General features: G+C 42.5%; 1 long non-coding RNA gene and 1 pseudogene across 3 annotated transcripts; one reads left to right on the top strand and one right to left on the bottom strand.

Moving 5' to 3' along the window:
* Positions 1-1,535: 1,535 nt before the first annotated feature.
* On the top strand, positions 1,536-12,212 carry LOC311594230. 2 transcript variants are annotated; one of them, XR_014777998.1, is made up of 4 exons: positions 1,536-1,861; positions 3,109-3,317; positions 11,773-11,838; positions 12,116-12,212. It is a non-coding gene; the product is annotated as an uncharacterized lncRNA (long non-coding RNA). The 2 variants fall into 2 exon arrangements; XR_014777999.1 differs by lacking the exon at positions 1,536-1,861 and having other exon boundaries at positions 2,195-3,317.
* On the bottom strand, positions 10,759-11,312 carry LOC311594582 (synaptonemal complex protein 3-like; annotated as a pseudogene). The gene has a single exon. The product of its transcript is annotated as a synaptonemal complex protein 3-like (transcript).
* Positions 12,213-19,864: the final 7,652 nt, after the last annotated feature.

The raw sequence follows: 19,864 nt of genomic DNA, 5'->3' as shown, positions 1-19,864 counted from the left end.
GTGAGAACAGCACAGCGCAGCTGAGGCAGGCCAGCCTCTGAGTGTCAAGGTCGGCCCCTTTGTTCGTTCGTTAGTTTCCAATGACATGGAAGCAAGAAACTTAACGACAGAAACCATAGTAACTCAATAGACATCTTTTTTTGTAATATTTTATTAATTTATTCATATTGCATCTCAATTGTTATCCCATCTCTTGTATCCTCCCATTCCTCCCTCCCTCCCGCTTTCCCCCTTACTCCCCTCCCCTATGTCTGTGACTGAGGGGGACCTCCTCCCCCTGTATATGCTCATAGGGTATCAACATACAACATCTTTATTGTGAGATAAGTAGACTTGGATAGTGTGATGTAGCATAACAGCCGATCAAAGCATTAAATGTATTAATAGCGTTGTCTCTAGAAAAGTCTTCAAGTAGTTCATCACCATCAATCATTAAAACTGCATTTGTCACCCTGTGTGGTGGCTCACTTCTGGAATCCCATCGTTGTGGGTGGAGCTGGAGGGAGGCAGGTCTCTGTGAGTCTGGAGCCAGCAGGGTCTACGTAGCAAATTCCAGGCCAGCCAGGGCTACACAGTCAGATCTTGTCTCAAACCAACCAACCCCCCTCCTGCATTCGTCTTTTGATAAAGTAATTTTAGTTTTGAATAATTATCCTAAACAGAAAATTGCATGTGCACACACACCCACACCTACAAAACAGTACTACATATAATAGGAGTACTAGGTCCACATGTAAAAACAAAAGTGGGGAGACATTAAATACATTTGTAGTATATCTATAAAACTAAGTGGCCTTAAAGGTCAGTATATTTTTCAGTGTCAGGGTTCGGTCCACGTGTTACCGTATTGCATACCCACTGACAGAATTAAGTCATGAGTGGCCCAAGAAGCAGCCTGTCTTCCGCAAGCCTGCTCCAGGGTGTTAGCACGGCCTCAGTGCAACGGTTTCGTGGACTTCGCCAACTCACAAGTGAGGGCAAAATGCACCTTCTGCGGACCTCGCGTCACTATGGCAACTGGAGGCTTCTAGGCACTGACAGTGAAAAGATGGTGACTAGGACTGGATAGCTTCGGGTGGACCCAATTTGGAATTGGCGGAGCCCAGGAAGAGTCCCTGCCCCACCAAGACCTCATCCTGTCGTGGGGTTAGGGCAATGTCTAGAGCCTTTCCTGACAGTAGACGAAAAATCAACTGGGCCACTGACCCCGCCTCTTCCTGCGCTACTCTGGCATCACCATGGCAACCCGAGGGCCAAACCAAGCTTCACTGCCTCTTTAAGAAAACAGAGGCTGCCACCTAAGAGCTCCTTCCTGCTCCTATAGGGGGCTTGCATCACCATGGAAACCCAAAGGCCATTCAGCTGGCTTTACTGACCCTTGGAGGGTCCTCGGGGTCACGGCCCCCGCCTCTTCAAGCTTCTTGTTCATCTTTCACCATGGCAACTGGATGCGGGTTCACCGTGGCTTGCTGGGGAGGGAGGGGGAATGAGCAAGGCTGCCGGTGTGGGGAAATACTTGGGTGGGTCAAGGAGAGGGGTACCCGCGGTGCTGGTGGCTGGCTGGCGTTTCCTCCCCTGGTTAGGGTGGCATAAGCTTAGGGTAGTCGCTCTCGCGTGCTGCGGGCACGGGGCGTGGGTGCAGCTCGTGGACAGCAGAGGGCAGTAGCTCGAAGGCACAGAGTATTCTGCCGGTGGATTCTGGGCTGCAATCCTGGCACCTTCACTGAGGTCTCCTACAGCAAATCTCTGCGCAATACTGAGTCCCGCTTGATCTCAGCCTGTGTCTACTTCCCTGCTCTTGGCGACCTAGTGTATAATTAAGGGTATGGGCTCTGGACTCGGGTTTCATCCGAAAGAAATGGTAATGATAGTAATATCTTAAGGCTACTTTGAGTATTAAGGTAATGGGACGGAGTATACTTTCTTGACTTCGTTTCTGGCACATGACAAGTACCCAACACGTGTTAGTTGTTTCTAGATTATCATGAGCAAGCCACTTAGCCCTTCTGCACTTAAAATTAACGTGCCTCTTTGAAAAATAGGGATAATAGTACGCTCTAACACAATTATGACAGTATTATGAAGCCTAGAACAACACTAGGCGCAGAGTAAATGCTATTTAAGTACTGTATTATTATACCATTGCGCTGGCTAGTTTTTGTCAAGTTGACACAAGCTAGAGTCCCTGGAGGAGGGAACTTCGAGAAAATGCCTCCATAAAATACCACTGTGAGGCATTCTCTTGGTGATTGTTGGGGTGGGCTGGGATGGGGGAAGGGCTCCAGCTCCCTGTGGGTGGTGCCATCGTTGGTGCACCTGGGTTCGATCAGAAAGCAGGCTGAGCAAGCCATGAGGAGCAAGCCAGTAAGCAGCACCCCTCCATGGCCTCTGCATCAGCTGCTGCCTGTTTGAATTCCTGCCCTGACTTCCTTCAGTGATGACTGCGGATGTGGAAACATAAGCCAATTAGACCTGTACCTTCCCATCTTGCTTTTGGTTATGGTGTCTCGTAACAGCAATAGAAACTCTAATGAGAAGAGCCATCAAACTGTTATTACTGTTGTCTGCCTCATAAACTTGGAAAGAATTGCTTTTTTTTTTTCTGCCACCACCAGAACTTTCAGCCTCTCACTGGATTGCAGGATTGTTTGCTTGCATTTCTTTTATTTCTCAGTGTTTTAGACTTTTATACAGCTGAAAGTGGCCATATAGTGTCCTTGAAAATGACTAGGCTGTGAGTGAGTCAGGTGGACTTTCGACTTGGTTGTGCGACTGGTTCTTCGTGTGAAGTTGAATAGATTCTGTTATTTCCTCATCCATCTTTAGGGCTCTTTATAGAAAGGGTATTAGCTGTCCTTAGCCTCTTCTGGCAAGGTGGTATGTTTAGTAAAGATGACCCCTTTCTCGAGAACTCCGAGAAGACTAGGAGCAAGGGGCAAGTGCTGAGAAAGTGAGAGGTGCTGGTGCTGAGGGATTCTGGGATTTCCTGGTGTGTTTCTTAATCTCTAGTCAATGATATGCCAGTGCGTTTTAGGGTACAGTGAAACTGTTTGCACCGCAAATAAAAACCAAGCTACGTGACTTTAATCCTCTAAAGCTTTCTTCCAGTCCAGCTGCCATCAAGGAATCTAAAACCCAGAATTGCTGCAACCTGAACCTGGATTGATCACCACAACGTGGACTCCCCGAACTTTCCTCAGCGGAAACAAGAACATCTGCTTTTGTTCTTCAGGAGCCTTTAATTCGACAGAGAGGGAGGCCTCTATTTGTCCTAAGCTTAATCTGCTAGGCTAAAGGCCCAGCAGCATTTCCCAGAGGTGATGGACGTTCTGGCATTTGACTTCTGATGTGACCTTAGAAAATATATCTGAGTTGGGTTTTCCTCATCTCTACAGCAAGCAAAACATAAAGCTATTGTAGTGATGAAATGAGACAATGCTCTTTAAGGATTCATAGTTGCCTGGTACATAACATACACTCACAAGACAAAAAATAGCAAAAACACAAACAAACAACAACAACAACAACAGCCCCACTGTCCTCATGGCTACAGCTGATAGCTCACAAAAGACAGTAGTCTATTTTTTTGTGGTTGTTTTATTCCTTTTAATGCCTGGTATATAATAACATGCTTAAGAAATGTTGAAGGAATGAGCAAATCCGGCCAAGAAGTCCTGATAATGGCGAATTTGAACATGGCAGCTAGCATTTACTGAACATTAGCCCAGAAACTGTACCGTGATTAACTACCCCATTTAATTCTCATTTGATGCTCTTGTCTAGCTGGCCCCCTCTTCCTCCCTCCCCTCCCGCTTTCTGAACTAGAGAGTGAACCTAGGGCCCCGCACACACTAAACAAGTACTTACATAGGCACGAAGGAGGTTGTGCTTCAGGACTCTTTTCCTTTGTGTTTTGAGACAAGGCTCTGGCTGGCCTTGAGCTTGCAATCCTGCTGCAGCCTACTGAATACTATCAGGTGTGGCTTGGGTCTGGCTTTTATTCACACAATCTTACGAGTCCAAAGACGAAGCTCATGTCTGCTGCAGATTTCTAGATAGCTTATTTACCATGTGCCTAGTGAAACAAAAGGCATCTTGATTGCTTCGAGATTTTGGCAATTATAGATAAATTATAATAGAAATATCAATGTAAATGGAGTTTTATTTTGCTTGCTTTAAAAAAGAACAGTCTTGCTGTGGAGCTAAGGGTTATCTCAGGCTCATAATCCTCCTGTTTCAGCCTCCTTAGTACTAACATTGCAGTGCCTCACAGTTTGGCCCCTGTGTCCACTCTGTGTTCCTGATCATGATCAGTCTTGGGGTATATTCAATAAACCATCAATATGTGACTGAGATGGCTGTGTGAGTGGTCTGTGAGCAATTCTTGGACTATAGCAATGCTTGGCAGCAAGTGCCTTTCCTCACTGAGTCATCTTGTTGGTGGCTCTGTGTGTGTGTGTGTGTGTGTGTGTGTGTGTGTGTTGTATCTTTTGAGGCAAGACCATCTGTGTCCCAAGCTGCTCTTGGTTCTTGCTGTATAGCCAAAGAATGACTCACCCAAGCCGAGAGCTTGGAAGGACTTGACATTTGCTAGTGTCTTTGATTTTTTTTTTTTTTTTTTTTTTTTTGTTTTGTTTCTTAAAGGCATTGTTGTAGAGGCCCTTTGTTTCCTTGGTTGGGTGTAGTCTAAGAGTTTTGTTTGGATTTTTGTTTTGTTTTGTTCTTTTAAGCTTTTGTGAGTGGGACTTTTCCTCCCCAATTTCTTTCTCAGTAAGATCATCATTACCGTATTCAAAAGTGATTTTTGTCCCCTCTTATTTTGCTGGAAGTGTTTAGTAAACCTGGTTTTCTGGTAGGGTGGGTCCTTAGGACCTTTTTAAGTATAGGAGCATGCCACTTACAAATAGAGATAATTTGACTTTTTCATTTAATACTTATATCCTTTCTTGTTTGTTTGTTTGTTTTTGTGGGAGACTTTTAATCATTGCATCAATTTCATTGCTTGTCACAGATCTGTCTAAGTTGTTTATGTATTTTTTGTTTACTTTTGGTAGGTTGTATGTATCTGAGAATTAGTTAATCTAGATTTCCCAGTTTTCAAACTATTATTGAAAGAGTCTTTCCATTTCATTGAAATATCTAGTAACTTCTTCTTCATCTCTGTTTATTAATTGAGGTCTTCTCTCTCCTGCTTTGGGCTAAATTAGCTATATGTTTGTTTATATTGATTTTTTTCAAAGAAAAATGTCTTTATTAGATCAGTTGTATGTATTTTTGTTTTACTTACCATTTTATGAATTTCTATTGCGGTTTTTATTACTTCTCACCATCTATTACTTCTGTGTTTGGATTGTTCTTAGTTTTTCCAGGACCTAGAGTTATATTATCAGATTGAGATCTCTCTGATTTCTTTTTAATGCTAGTGCTCATATATGAACTTTCCTTTTGGAAGGGCCTTTGTTTTATTCTAAGAGTTCTGGTGAAGTGTGCTGTCACTTTCATTTGATTATTAGAATTTTTAATCTTATTGTCTGATTTCCTCAACTATCCACTGTTCATTCCAGAATATGCCGTGTATGGGACTGGAGAGATGGGTCAGTGGCTAAGAGCACTAGCTGCTCATCTAGAGGCCCTGGGTTCAATTCCCAGCACCCACATGGCAGCTCACAACTGTCTGTAAGTCCAGTTACAGGGGATCTGAAGCCCTCTCCTGGCTTCTTCAGGAACCAGGCACACATGTATTTCACAGACATACATGTAGACAAAACACTCACTTTTTAAAAAAGCATATTGTTCCATTTCTATGTATCTGTACAGTTTCTGTGGTTTTTCTTGCTATTGATTTCTGTTTTCATTGCACTGCAATGTGATCTCAAGAGATACAAGAGATTGTTGTTGTTATAATAATAATATTTTTTATTAATTATAATTATAATTAAAAATATTAATATTATTATTTATGATTTGGAAAGACCTGATTTGTCACTGTTAGGAACATAAGTGAAGCCATTTTGTATAACTTGAAAACCATTCTGTGTGACTTAGACTAATGTAGTGCCTGTAACTTGCCACCTGGCCGCTCAGATTGGAGCTAGCTAGGCTCCAGGGCAAGCTCTGATAAACACATCAGATAATGATCCAGGGGAGACAGCTCAGAGAGGAGCCAAGCCCAAGACAGGCTTTAATATGCTAATGAACCAACCCCAAGATGGCACTGATATGTCAGTAAACCAGCCCTAAGCTGTGAGTCCCAAAAGCACAAAGCTACTGTTAAAGAGACTGATACAAATACTGGGACTTTACAAGTCGCCCCTAGGATCACACAGCCATATCCCTGAGATACAGCATCTCAAACCTCTGATACACATTGGCCCTTCTGTTGCAGCTCACTCATGCCCTCCTGCCACGTTGCAGCTCTCAGGGATCTTCTGGATCTCAACCAGTGTCATCCTCCTGGCCTATCCAATGCCACCAAACTGGCTGGCTTCTCCACAGAGGATGTTGGCTGAACCTGCTCCCAAAAGATCCTCTCCGGAGAAGATTTACCCAGTAGGACCCTGCATCAGCCAACTGTTAGCTGCTTGGTGAGGTGTCTGTTTACCCTTTATAACAGCACGGCTTTATGAGAAGTGTTTGTGTGTATAAACCGAGAATATTCTAAAGACGAATGTCCTGTGGACATCCGAGTTGCCTCACAGCCCACCATATGCTCTCCACAGCGGCCTAGAACGTGATCCATTTCAGAGACAGTACCGAAGGAAAGACCACCCAAGAGGCCTGAGTAAGTCAAATGGAGCCTTTATTTTCTGCATCAGGGCTGTCCCAGGCAGAATAGTGGCAGCCTCAAAATCCAAAATTGTGTGACACATACAGAGAGGTAGCTGTGGGCATCTGCAGGAAGCAAGCAAGTTTTTACAGAAGTGAAAATATAGTGGCTAATTCTCATAACCCAAGGTCAGGGACACATTGTATAGAAGTTTATGGCTGGTCTATGTGACCAGTGAGTTTTATGGCTGGTCTACGTGACCAGTGAAATTTATGACTGGTCTACAAGATGAGAAACTAGTACATTCAAGGTAATTTTAGTACTTAAAGTGTAGGTGGTATAACTATAGTTCAGTAGCCCATTACACTGAAAAAAAATGTATATTCTGTTTCTGTTAGATGGAATATTTTGTAGCTATCTGTCATGCTATTTGATCTATGATGTAATTTAATTCTTAGTGGTTTTTGTTGACTTTGGTTTGAATGGCCTATCTAGAGATGAGAACGGGTACTTGAAATCATCTGCTATTATTGGGCCAGAGCCAATTTGATGGTCAATGTCCATTAGTGTTTATCGTATGAAATTAGGAGTCCCAGTACTTAATGCACACGTATTTACAATTGTTATTTCTTCTTGGTGGATTGTTCTCTTATGAGTATGTAGCAGGCTTCTGTATCTCTTCTGATTAGTCTCAGTTTGGGGATAATTCTTATCAGTTATTAAAGTAGCAGTATCAGATTTTTTTTCCAGTTTTCCTTCATTTGATCATTTGGCTGTCAGTCTATGGGTGTCTTTAAGACTGCAAAGTGCTTCTTAGACACAAGAGATAACAATATAGTCTTTTAATTCCACATCTCCTTACTGGTTAGTTGAAGCTATTTGAGTAATTATAGAAAGATATTTAACACCTCCTGTAACTTTGTTGATTGTCCTCCAGCTGGTTGGATTATTGGCATTTTGGGTCTGCTGCTCTGCTGTGTCAGACATGACAGATACGTTCCGAGCACTCCTTTGTTAAGTTACTTATCAGCAACTTGATACAAACTGCAGACGCCTGAGAAGAGAGACCCTCAACTGAGGAGTTGTCATCAGACCGTGGACACGACTGTGGGACAATTTCTCCACTGATGGTCAGTGTAGGGAGGCTCAGCTGACTGCGGGTAGTGCTACGCCTGGGCTGGTGTCCTGGGTATATAAGAAAGCAGGCTGAGTAAGCAAAGTCAGTAAGCAGCACTCCTCCATGGCTTCTGCATCAACTCCTGTCCTTAGTTCCTGTCCTAGCTTCCCTCAGTGATGGACTTATACCTGTCAGGCAAAATAAACTCTTTCCTCCCCAGTTTGCCTTTGGTCATAGTGTTTTATCACAGCAATAGAAACCCTATTTAAACTCTCTAAATTGTATCTCCAGAACTCTCATGACAAAAGGAGAGAACTGACCTCCATACACATGCCATGGCAGAGGTGCAGCCCTGTCCCACTCACGTACACGTACACGTGAAATAAACAATGTAAAGAAAAATGACAATGGCCACATCTTATACACTACCTTGTGCCTGTTCCTGATTTCTGCAACCTTTTCTTTTATCCTCTCATTTAATTTGGAAAATGCTACCTTGTCTCGGTCTGCTGAAAGCTAGAAGAAAAGAAAAGTTTTGGTTTGCAAAACTTTTGGTTTGCAAAAATTTAGTGTCACAGGCTTTTGCCTTTTCACTATTCTTAGTCATCAAGATAAAAACAAATTGAAAATAGACTCAGAAGAAAACTTGAGAGCAATTTCATTGGCCTTTGACAGGTTAAAAACAACAAAGTAGGCAAGTTGGAGATCTTGGTACATGCTGAGAGGAGGGAGCTGGGTCAGAGGAGGAGAGAGAGGGTCATGCTCTCTGAAGTAGAGGGCAGGAAGGCAGGAAGGCTGAGCAGCAGAGGCCTGCAAGCATCCGTGTACATGTGAGCCCGGGGGTGACTTCAGAGAGAGAAATGACAATACCCAGACTGTCAGAACAAACGGTCTTAGGATTTTGGCTAATATTCAGAAATAAAAATGAGATTAAAAAAAAGAAGGAAATGAAAAAGAGTTATGATTTTGGGAGAACAGCTCACAAAGGCAGGTTTGGCAGTGATGGTTTGTAAGCCCTTGTCTCTGAGAGAGGGGCCTCTGGGGCAGGTGCTTAAACACATACTTCATTAAGGGGGATGGTTTTCTTTCTCCTTAGCATTGTCTTCAAGTGTATCATAGTTCTTGGAGATTCTGGAACCAGCAGTTTGGGGGGAGGGCACATTTTCCTGTCCAGGTGATTGACAATCCAATTTTGATTAACACTTAAGAGAGGGATCAGTAGCATGTTTTGGCCCACTCAGGGCCAGAGGTGACTCAGCTTCTGTTCTTCTGACCGAACATTATATAACAACATTTTCAAGAGAATTTTAAAAATAACAATGAAAATACACCTCTGAACCAGTCACATTTTACCATGAGGAAATATTCTTCCCTTAACAGGCTTCAGCAAAACTCTTCCAGTGCTACCTTCCTCCTCTCCGTTGTTGTTTTTTTTTTTTTTTCCCAGTTGTGGTGTGGTTAGCAGGAACACGGGAGATGGGACGGGGTCTAAAGCTGCTTTGAGGGCGGGGCCATCCTCCATGACTTCAGTCGTACTGATGTCCGGCTACTCCTCTAACAGGGCTAAAGCCACACGAGGAGAGCATGCTGGGGCCAGGCAAGATGACCGCACCTGGAATGCAAACTGAGCACCTCAGAGGATGCCCAGATGCGTGGGAGGGAGTGAAGTGAAGGCAAGAGGTAGCTTTACTAGGCTGGTGGTGGAAAGTCAAACTTCTAAGTTAAACACAAATAGGACTATGTTGTCTCCCATCTATAGAAAAATAGAATATGGGGGAATCCGAAGAACTGGGGAAAATTTCTATAATGCTGGAGATAGTATCACATGTGTTTTTAAGGCAAAACCCGAGGCTGGAGCTTCTGCAACAAGTTAGGCTGGGCCACCAACCCCATACATCAATTAAGGAGCTGAGTAATGCCAAGCAGCGCAGAGGAGAGGTTTACTCAATGTGGCTCTGTTTGGAGGAGGAGCAGATAAAGGGGTTCAGATCTGTCTTTGGTATTCTCACATGAGGTTTACGTTTCAAGAGAGGACGGGAGACAGAGACGTGTAATTAAACAGTCTGGCCGGGGTGAGATGCTGCCCGTTGATCATGTCCCCACTCTGGCTAAGCTGTTGAGATGTTTAACCTGTTAACCACTAAAAGTGCAGCCTCCCCATCATGAGAGTTGTCCTTACGGGGTCTGTGTGTGTGTGTGTGTGTGAGAGAGAGAGAGAGAGAGAGAGAGAGAGAGAGAGAGAGAGAGAGAGAGAGAGAGAGGGAGAGGGAGAGGGAGAGGGAGAGGGAGAGGGAGAGGGAGAGGGAGAGGGAGAGGGAGAGGGAGAGGGAGAGGGAGAGGGAGAGAGAGAGAGAGTCCTGTAAGGTTTTGATCCCAGAATTCAAGGCGACTCTAGAGAATCTAAAGACCCTAAACTCATCTCTTAACATTTAGCTCAAATTATATATGCAAGGTAAAAGTAGATACGAGAGGTTTTTATCTTGCTGGTATTTTGTGGGTCCGTGGTGGTTTGAATTCAGACTCATATATTTGAATGCATTGTCCCAAGTTGGTGGAACTCTTTGGGAAGGATTAGGAGGTGTGGCCTTCTTGGAGGGGGTGTGTCACTGGGGGTGGGCTTTGAGGTTCCAAAATCCCACTCGTTCCCAGTTAGCCCCCTCTTTCTGCCTCTCAGTTTTGGTCTAAATGTGTAAGCTCTCAGCTACTGCTTCAGCACCATGCCTGCTGCCATGTTTCCTGCCATGATGTTCATGAACTCGCCCTCTGAAATTGTAAGCAAGCCCCCAATAAACTCTTTCTTTTGTAAGTTGTCTTGGTTATGGTGTCTTTTTTTTAAAAAAAAGTATATGACTAGGTTCTTTATTTCTACTTGAGGCTTAGTTATAATAGATTAATTATAAAGTGAATTGTGATACTAACAGTTAGTTTTTCTCCTTGTTCATCAAATTTCTGCATATCCAGTTCCCACTGCTATAACACACTCATAAATTGCTGAGAATATTCACTGTTAAGCTTCTGTATTTCCTCTTGTTGTGTTTTCCAAATTTGCTCAATTTTCTAGTTACTGGCTTTGAAAGAAGCTTTAGTATATATTTCTATTCTCTTTCTCTTGGCAAGAAGAGCTTTGTTGATGTCAGCTCCAAATTTTTCCAGCATAGTCTATACTTCACCTCCCACATCTTCAATTATTTCTGCAGAAGATCTTTTCTTTCCAGGTTTATCAATTACTGGAGTCTTTTCATCAACAACATCCTCCTCTGAACAAGACAGATCTTTATCTTCTTTCTCAAAGTCAAAGGCTTTCTGGGGCCGATCCACTAATGGTGGCTTCCCAGATTTCCCAGAATGCTTTCTTCCACCAGCCACCATCTTTAGATGTTTCTTCAGGTCCTCCAGAGAGGAGTCCTCATCTCCGGAGCTGCGAAGCATTTCGGTGCCTTTTAATAGCAAAAGAAAAGTAGTAACAAGAAAGAGCCCAAGTGAATAGTCAATGCTTTTTAGCAAAAGCGGCTTGTAAGCGTCTGTTAAAATAGTCCCTGTTAGTGGCGTATTTTAACTTTGATAAACTCATACATTTGTATATCATGAGAAGTATTGATTCTCGATTCTTCTTCTCGCCTAGCATAGCATCAGCCGTAGTGCTTTGTGCAAGTTGCTTTCTCCTTCCCTCCCACACCCTCTGGGTTGACATAGCATGCTAGATATTTTTGGTGCAGCAAATATTGGAGAAAGAAATGATATATGAGACCAGAACTTGGAGAAATTATCTTTATGGCCCTTTCCGACCTTACTGACCTACTGTGATGCTTACATTTTTCTACCAATTGTGCACATGAATTTTCTGTGTTGATTCTGAAATGTAGTTTGTGTTCTGCTTGTCCACACTTAGGTGGCAGGGGCATGGTGTCTTCCTCAGCAACCATTTTCTCAAGGACTCGCGTCTCCAACTGTAATGGTAGGTTTGTTTTCTTCCTTTTAGTACTATCATTTTTACACACACTTAGAATTGTTGTTTACCTAGGAGACTGATGATTTTATCATTAGGAAATGTTTCTCATAATTAATGTATTAGAACTTATGTCTGCTATTTCATTATTTGCTTTCGTTTAGTTTTCACTTTTCTTTCTTCTTCTGCCTGTCTGTGGATTTTTAAAAAAATATACTGCTGTGATAAAGACCCTGACTAAAAGCAGCTCAGGAAGGAAATAGTTTATTTCATCTTGTACTTCCAGGTCACAGTCTACCACTGAGAGAAGTCAAGACAGGAACTCAAAGAGGAAACCTGGAAGCAGGAACTGATGCAGAGGCCATGGATGAGTGCTGCTTGTGGCTTGTTCAGCCTTTCTTTTTCACTGTGGGACCATTTCCCAGGGGTGGCATCGCCCATAGTAAGATTGGCACCCCCACAGCAATCATTAACCAAGAAAATGGCCCCCCCCCAGGCTTGCCTCCATGCTGGTCTTGTGAAATAATTTTTTTTGTGGTTCCCTCTTCTCATACAATTCTAGCCTCCAGCTCATGTCACACTGACTGTAAAGTCAAGCAGTACACCTAGCTTGCTTTATTGATTGTGTTTTTAAATTTTTAAATTTATTATCATTTATTCAGATTACATTATGAATGTCATCCCCTCACTTGTATCTTCCCGTTCCCACCCTCCCTCCCTCTTTCACCCTATTTCCCTCCCCTGGACCTCTGACAGAAGGAGACCTCCTTCCCCACCATATGACCACAGCCTATTAGGTCTCATCCAGATAGCCTGCTTCCCCTTCCTCTGTGTGCCACCAGGCCTATTTATTCTATTTATTGTGTTTTTGAATGTATGTCTTTGTATAATTCCCTTAATAGCATATGTGTGTGTAACAAACCTATTTCTTTAATGTGGCCACAATGTGAAGAGAAGCAAAGAGATTCACTGCCCCCACCTCCACCTCCAAGTCCATTTTCAGGGTCTTAACATGAGGGTAGGCTGAAATAAAGAGCAAGAGATATGCGTTGCTAAAGCATCCATGTCAAGGTGTGGTCCTGCTCATCAGGGATGCGTCTGGGGATGCAGTCTTTCCTGTAAAGTGATCTGACAAGTTGTCAGAACTATATGAAATTTCCTTATAGGAAACAAGCTCCCAGACTTTTCCATCTCTAGCCATGAGATTCCTGGGACATTCTAACTCTTTGGAGCACGTTGCGTCAGTGTCCTGCTAGTTAAAGAGAAGGGCGTGAGTGTCTCTTTATTCCTGCCATGATTATTATGTCACCCTACACTTGCTTCTCACACCTCAGTCTCGAGGTGAAATGTACATGCATCTTAAGCATATATCATAAACAGAATACAAGTAGGAAAGAAAGTTAGAAGACATTAAGTTAGTGTCAGGCAACCGCATGTAACAACCATTTCTCCACACCCTCTGGGCCTTGAGGACTTTTGGGAGGGCTGCCCCAAGTGACTTCATTTTTGTCGTTTGCTTTGCAGTCTCACTATGGAAACCCAGGCTCACCTCAAACCTACAGTCTTCCTACTTTGCCTCCCAGATTCTGGTTGTATAGGCATGTGCTACCATGCTCAGCATGACTCCATTTTAATTTCGATAATTTACTCCTGTCTCTGAACAATATTCCCTGATGGCATTGATGATTAGCCATCGGGTGGTTTGGTTTCAGTTATCCCTCAGCACTGATGTTCTTTCCAGAGAATGATCCAAAAGAGCCGTGCTTTTAGTTTTCAATGAATGAGTTTGTTAAGCATGCAACAAACAAAAAATAGCGACTTCAGATACATAACAAAACATCAAATTAGATGCTTATAACATCCAGCAGAAATGACTGGGGAAGCCCCATAAGACAGCCAGCTCAAGTTCCCAATTATAAGATTTCAGGTGTGACATGGCCTTCCCCCTAGGTGAGATTTCCAAATAAAAGAGCACATGGCAAGCAATGAATGGATACATGGCATCATCCAATAGGGTGCTTGCAACATCCCATCTGGCAGAAACATTGGAAAAGTCGTGCTGACTCAATGATCTGGTGCTCCTGGTTAGCAATGGTCTTGAGTTACTGGTACTTTGAAAGAGAACGTCCTTCAAGGCTCATATGCTTGGATACTTGGTCCCAGTCTGGAATTGTTTGGGAAGGGTTAAGAGGTGTGGCCTTGTTGGACGAGGTGTGTCACTAGTGGTGGGCTTTGAGGTTTCAAGAGCCCACAAACTCCTAATTAGCTTTCTCTGCCTCATGGTTTTATGGGTTTCAGGACGTAATCTCTCATCTCCTCTTCCAGCACCAGTTTGCCTGCCTGTTACCATGCTCCCTGCCATCATCGTCTTGGACTCTAAGCCTCTGAAACTGGGAGTGCCCCCTCCCCCAAATAAACTCTTTAATAAGTTGCCTTGGTCATGGTGTCTTATCACAGTAATTGAGAAGTAACTTAAGACAGAGGTTGGTGCCAGGGAGTGGAGGTGTTTTTGTGACAGACAGGATGCTGCTGGCTTTGGGGACATCTGGAAGATGTTGGGCTAGAAATGCACTGAAATGCTATAAACAGAACATCATGGGCAATTGTAATAGGGCTTGGAAGACAGTAGTGCTGAGAGCAGTGTGGACCATGGAGGCCCTGCTCAAGAGGTTTCAGAGAGAACAACATTAGCAACTGGACTGGAAACCATTTTTACAATATTTTGGCAAATAATATGGCTACTGTCTGTCCTTGTCTTAAATTGAAAGGTATTATTAGATTAACTTCCTTGGGGAGAAGTAAGTTCAAGAAAGTCTAATATTGACTCTGCCATATGGTTGTCAGTAATCCCTCTTACACAGGTCTACAATGAAAAAGAGCAAGTGTGTGCATGTGTGTGTGTGTGTGTGTGTGTGTGTATGAACAAATGCAAAATATACAGTTTAAAAAGAAAAAAAAAACCACCAGGAAATTTAATGTTGGAAGCAGGGCTTATGCTGAAAGAGGGAAGAGGGGTGAAGAGAGGCTTGATCCAAAGTGGAATAAAGGAAAGTGACGTCAAAGTAAGACCCCAACCAACTAAGCTTCCAAATTGTAAAAAGAAAGGACTGATGAATCTTCTTCTCCTAAAAAACAACACCAAAGGAAAATTTCTGCAAAGGTAATGCAAAGGGTCAAGGTTGCATGTTAAGCAGGCAGCCAAACCTTGCAACCTCATCCACATGGTTTTGGCTTCAGAGTCATGAAGGATACACGTGGACCTTACTCTGTGGCAGCCAGGTGATGTGTGGCAGGGCAGGCGAGCGTGAAGGCTCAGTGAGGCTGTTGTGTGAAGCTGTGAAAAGGAAGCCCGGATTGCATTGGAGACCCCAAAGTGCTGGAGATGCCAGAGCTTTGAGACATCTTCTGAGGAGGACCTCAGACAGGAAGGGAACCAGGACAAGACAGAGAAGTGTGTTGTAGGCAGTAAAGCTGGAAGTGCGGAACCACCCAAGCCTTTGACATCGGACATAAAGCTACAGGATTTGGAGTTTTGTCTGCTGGGCTTGTTCTTTCTCTGGTCCAGTGTGTCCTCAAGACGGCCCCCTCTTCCTTCCTTTTTGGAATGGTAATATATATTTTGTGCCTTTGCATATTGGAAGTATGTGACTTGTCTTTTAATTTCCAGGAGATTATAAATAAGAGAATGAATTGCTTTGAGTCTCAGAAGAGACTTTACGTGCGCGCGCACACACACACACACACACACACACACACACACACACATGCACGCACGCACGCATACACACACACGTATATGCATCTATACTTTTGGTTTCTCTGTGTAGCCTTGGCTGTCCTGGATTCACTTTATAGACCAGGCTGGCCTCGAACTCACAGAGATCTGCTGCCTCTGCCTTCCGAGTGCTGGCATTACAGATGTGTGCCACCATGCCCGACTTTTTATCTTTGACTTTGGACTTTTAAATTGTGTTGAGACTATGAAAGACTTTTGAAGTTAACTGAATATGTTTTGCATTATGATCTAGCCAGGAGCCTATGGAGGTCAGGGGGTGGATGTGATGGTTTCAATGGTAATAGCCCCCACAAGCTCATGTATTTAAACGCTTGGTTCTTACGAGGTAGAACTGTTTGGGAAGGATTCAAGATGCGCCATTGTTTGAGGAGGTGTGTCTGGGGAGAAGCTTTGAGGTTTTAAAAGATTTGTGTGAGTCTCACTGCATTCTCTCTCTCTCTCTCTCTCTCTCTCTCTCTCTCTCTCTCTCTCTCTCTCTCTCTCTCTGTATCTCTGTCTCTCTCTATGTCTCTGTCTCTGTCTCTCTCTCTGCCTCCCACTTGCAGATCAAGATGTGAGCTCTCAGGTGTTCCTGCTGCCATGCTTTTCTCCTAACGTCATGGACTCTAACTTTCTGAAACCGTAAGCCCAACACTTTCTTTTCTAAGTTACCTTGGTCATGGTATCTTATTTCAGCAATAGAAAAGAAACCAAGACAAGAGATTCCTGGAACAGGAAGAACAGAGGTGATTCTTCATGGCTGAGCTTTTGGCTTCTTGTTGGCTTCTTCTCCAAACAGAAACAGTGGACTTGTGCCATAAACGCTACTGATCCTTGTGACCTGAAGACAACTCCCCTCCAGGGAAGAGCACTAAACCCATTCCAGTATCTCCACCCACCCCTGGGACCCACCTAAGCCACAAAGTCCACATGTCTTTCACCTGCCTTCTTTCCCCACATCATATAACAATCAAAACTGTAAACGAACAAAACACACAAAGGACATTAAAGGCTACAGGAAAAAAAAAAAAAAGACAGGTCTCATACAAAGGTAGGCCCATCAGAATAACAGTTGATTTTTTCAATGGAGACCATGAAAGACAGAAAGGATTGGACTGGTGTTCTATGAGTTATGAAAGATCACAGATGCCAGCCCACACTACAATACTCACCAAAACTATGAGTCATAACCAAAGGAGAATGGAAAGCTTTCCTTTACAAAAACAGAATAAAGGGAGGTACAGCTACTAAGCTGGTTGTACAAAGGGTGCTAGAAAAGGTGGTTAGGTCTGAAGAGAGGGTTAAACACACCCACGAAGGCACAAGGAACAAATAAATGAGCCCAGATCATCAAATTACAAATGTCAGGTAGACCATCACAAAGACAACAAAGTGACAGGAATTAGTATACACTATTTGATATGTATTCTGAATATTAGTGGGTTTGGCTCGTCGGTGAAGAGACACAGGCTAGCAGATCGGATCAGGAAACAAGGTTCACCTTTCTGCTGCTTCTTAAAACATAACCTCATGACCAATGGAAGACATCACTTTAGGGTAGCCCAAGCATATGGAACTAAAATACAACCAGGCAGAGATATTATGCTTTCTGCCAAAATAAATTTCAAGCCAAACCTAACCAGAAGAGATGGGAAGGCATTTTATAGTCATTAAAGGAAAAAAAAAATTCTACCAAACAGGATGTTACAATCTTAAACATGTATACACCAAACTCAGGAGCACACAATTTCATAAAAGAAACACATTTACATTTAAAACCACAGATCATCAGTGCCAACACAGCGGTAGTAGGTGATTTCAATATCCTGTTCTCATGAGTAAACAGGTCATCTAGAAAAACCTAAAATAGAGAAATGGTGGAGTTAGAGGACATCATAAACCAAGTGGACTTAACAAATATTTATAGAAAATTCCACCCAAACACTTAAATTGTTATCTCATCCTTGTATCCTTCCATTCCTCCTTTCCTCTGATTTCCCCTTACTCCCCTCCTCTATGACTGTGACTGAGGAGGACCTCCTCCCCCTGTGTATCCTCATAGGGTGTCAAGTCTCTTCTTGGTAGTAGGGCATTTTCTTAATTATGATTGATGTGAGCCTGATGCTGGCTGAGCAAGCCATGAGGAGGGAGCCAGTAAGTAGCTTTCTTCATGCCTCAGCTTTACTTCTTGCTTCCAGGTTCCTGCCTGAGATCCTGACTTGACTTCTTTCAGTGGTGGTGACCTGAGAGTTGTAAAGTGAGAATTGTTTGTGGTCATGGTATTTTATCACAGCAATTGAAACCCTAAGACATGGTTCTTTGAAAAGATTAACAAGACTGACAAACCTCTAGCTATGTTTTCCTGGCTAGTTTTACGCCAAACTTGGTACAAGCTAGAGTTTATCTGAAAGGAGGGAACCTCCACTGAGAAAAATACCTCCACAAGATCCAGCTGTAGTGCATTCCCTTATCAATGATTGATGAAGGAGGGCCCAGCCCATTGGGGGTGGCACCATCCTTGGGCTGGTGGTCCCATGTTCTATAAGAAAACAGGCTGAACAAGCCATGATGAGCAAGCCAGTAAGCAGCACCCCTCCATGGCCTCTGCCTCCAGGTTCCTGGCCTGTTTGAGTTCCTGTCCTGACTTTCTTCAGTGATGAATACTGCTGTGGGCGCATGAGTCAAATAAACGCTTTCCTCCCCTACTTGCTTTGGGCATGGTGCTTCATTGCAGCAATAGAAACCCTAAGACACAAATTAACCCACCCCGCAAAGAGAGAGACTATTCAAATTAAAGAGGAAAAAGGAGACATTACAACAAATGTTGAGGAAACATATAAAATCAAAAGGACATATTTTAATAATTAATAAATATACTACCAAACTGGAGAACCTATAATAAATGGGTATATTTATAGATATATACAGCCTACCAAAGTTAAACCAAGATGAAGTTAATAATTTAAATAGACTCAAAACATACAGTGAGCTAGAAGCAATAATAAAAAAAAATCTTCCAACTGAAAAAAAGCCCAGGGCCAGTTGGATTCAGCACAGAATTCTACTAAACCTTCATAGATGAACTAATGTTAATATCCCTCAAATTATTCCACAAAATAGAAAAAGGAAGATTATTTCCAAGTTCCTTTTTAAAGCACGTATTAGTCTGATCCAAAAACCAGACAAAGACCTAACAAAAGAGAAAAGTTATAGACTGATACCTTCAGTGAACAGAAGCACAAAAATTGTCAAAAAAAATCCAAAAAACCACTTCTAAACCAAATGCAAGCCCATAACAAGAAGACTATCCATAATAATGAAGTAGCTTCATTTCAGAAATATAGGAATGGTTAAGAATATGTAAATCAATAAATGTCATCCATAACACAGAAACCACATGATCATATCATTAGATGTAGAAAATGCCTTTGACAAAATACAACACCCATTCATGATAAAAGCTTTGAAATAACTGGGATCCAGGGGACACATCTGAGCACTATAAGGTGATATACAGGAAACCTATAGCCAACATCATTCCAACTGGAGAAAATTTTAAGGTATTTCCACTAAAACGAAGACAAGGATGTCCACTCTTCCCTGCACTTTCAGCACAGTGCTTGAAGTCTTAACTAGAACAGTAAGCCAAATGAAGGATACCTAGAGGCTACAAATAGGAAACAAAGAAGTCACAAGATCTTCATTTGCAGATGACAAGATTTCTATATGTAAAAGGTCTTTAAAAATCCACCAGAAATCACCCACTGACAACTACATTCAACAAAAGTAACAATATTTAACATAGAACAATCAGAAGCCTTCATATGTACAAATGGCAAATGTTAGAGAAAGAGAAGGAAACACTGTGTGCCACAATCACCTCAAAAACATCTTGAAGTAAATCTAACCAAGGAAGTAAAAGGCATGTACAATGAAAATTCTAAGATACCCAAACCAAAAGAAGCTGAAAAAGATACCAGATGGAAACACTTCCACGTTTATGGATTGGTAAGATTAATATTGTAAAAATGTCCATTGTACCAAAAGCAGTCCACAGATTCAACGCAATCTCTGTCAAAATTCAAATTCTTTATAGAAGGTTAAAAAAAATCTCAAATTCCATATGAAAACACAAAAGACCCAGGATAGGCAAAACAATACTCAACAACAGCAACAACAACAACAACAACAACAACAACAACAACAACAACAGACACACTTGGAGGTATCACCATGCCGGAATTAAGTTATACTACAGAG

The sequence above is a fragment of the Acomys minous genome (genome assembly GCF_964271855.1).
Source record: "Acomys minous genome assembly, chromosome: 3".
NCBI lineage: Eukaryota > Metazoa > Chordata > Mammalia > Rodentia > Muridae > Acomys > Acomys minous.
The sequence above is the reverse complement of the archived record's forward strand: the minus strand, read 5'-3'. Positions and strand labels throughout refer to the sequence as shown.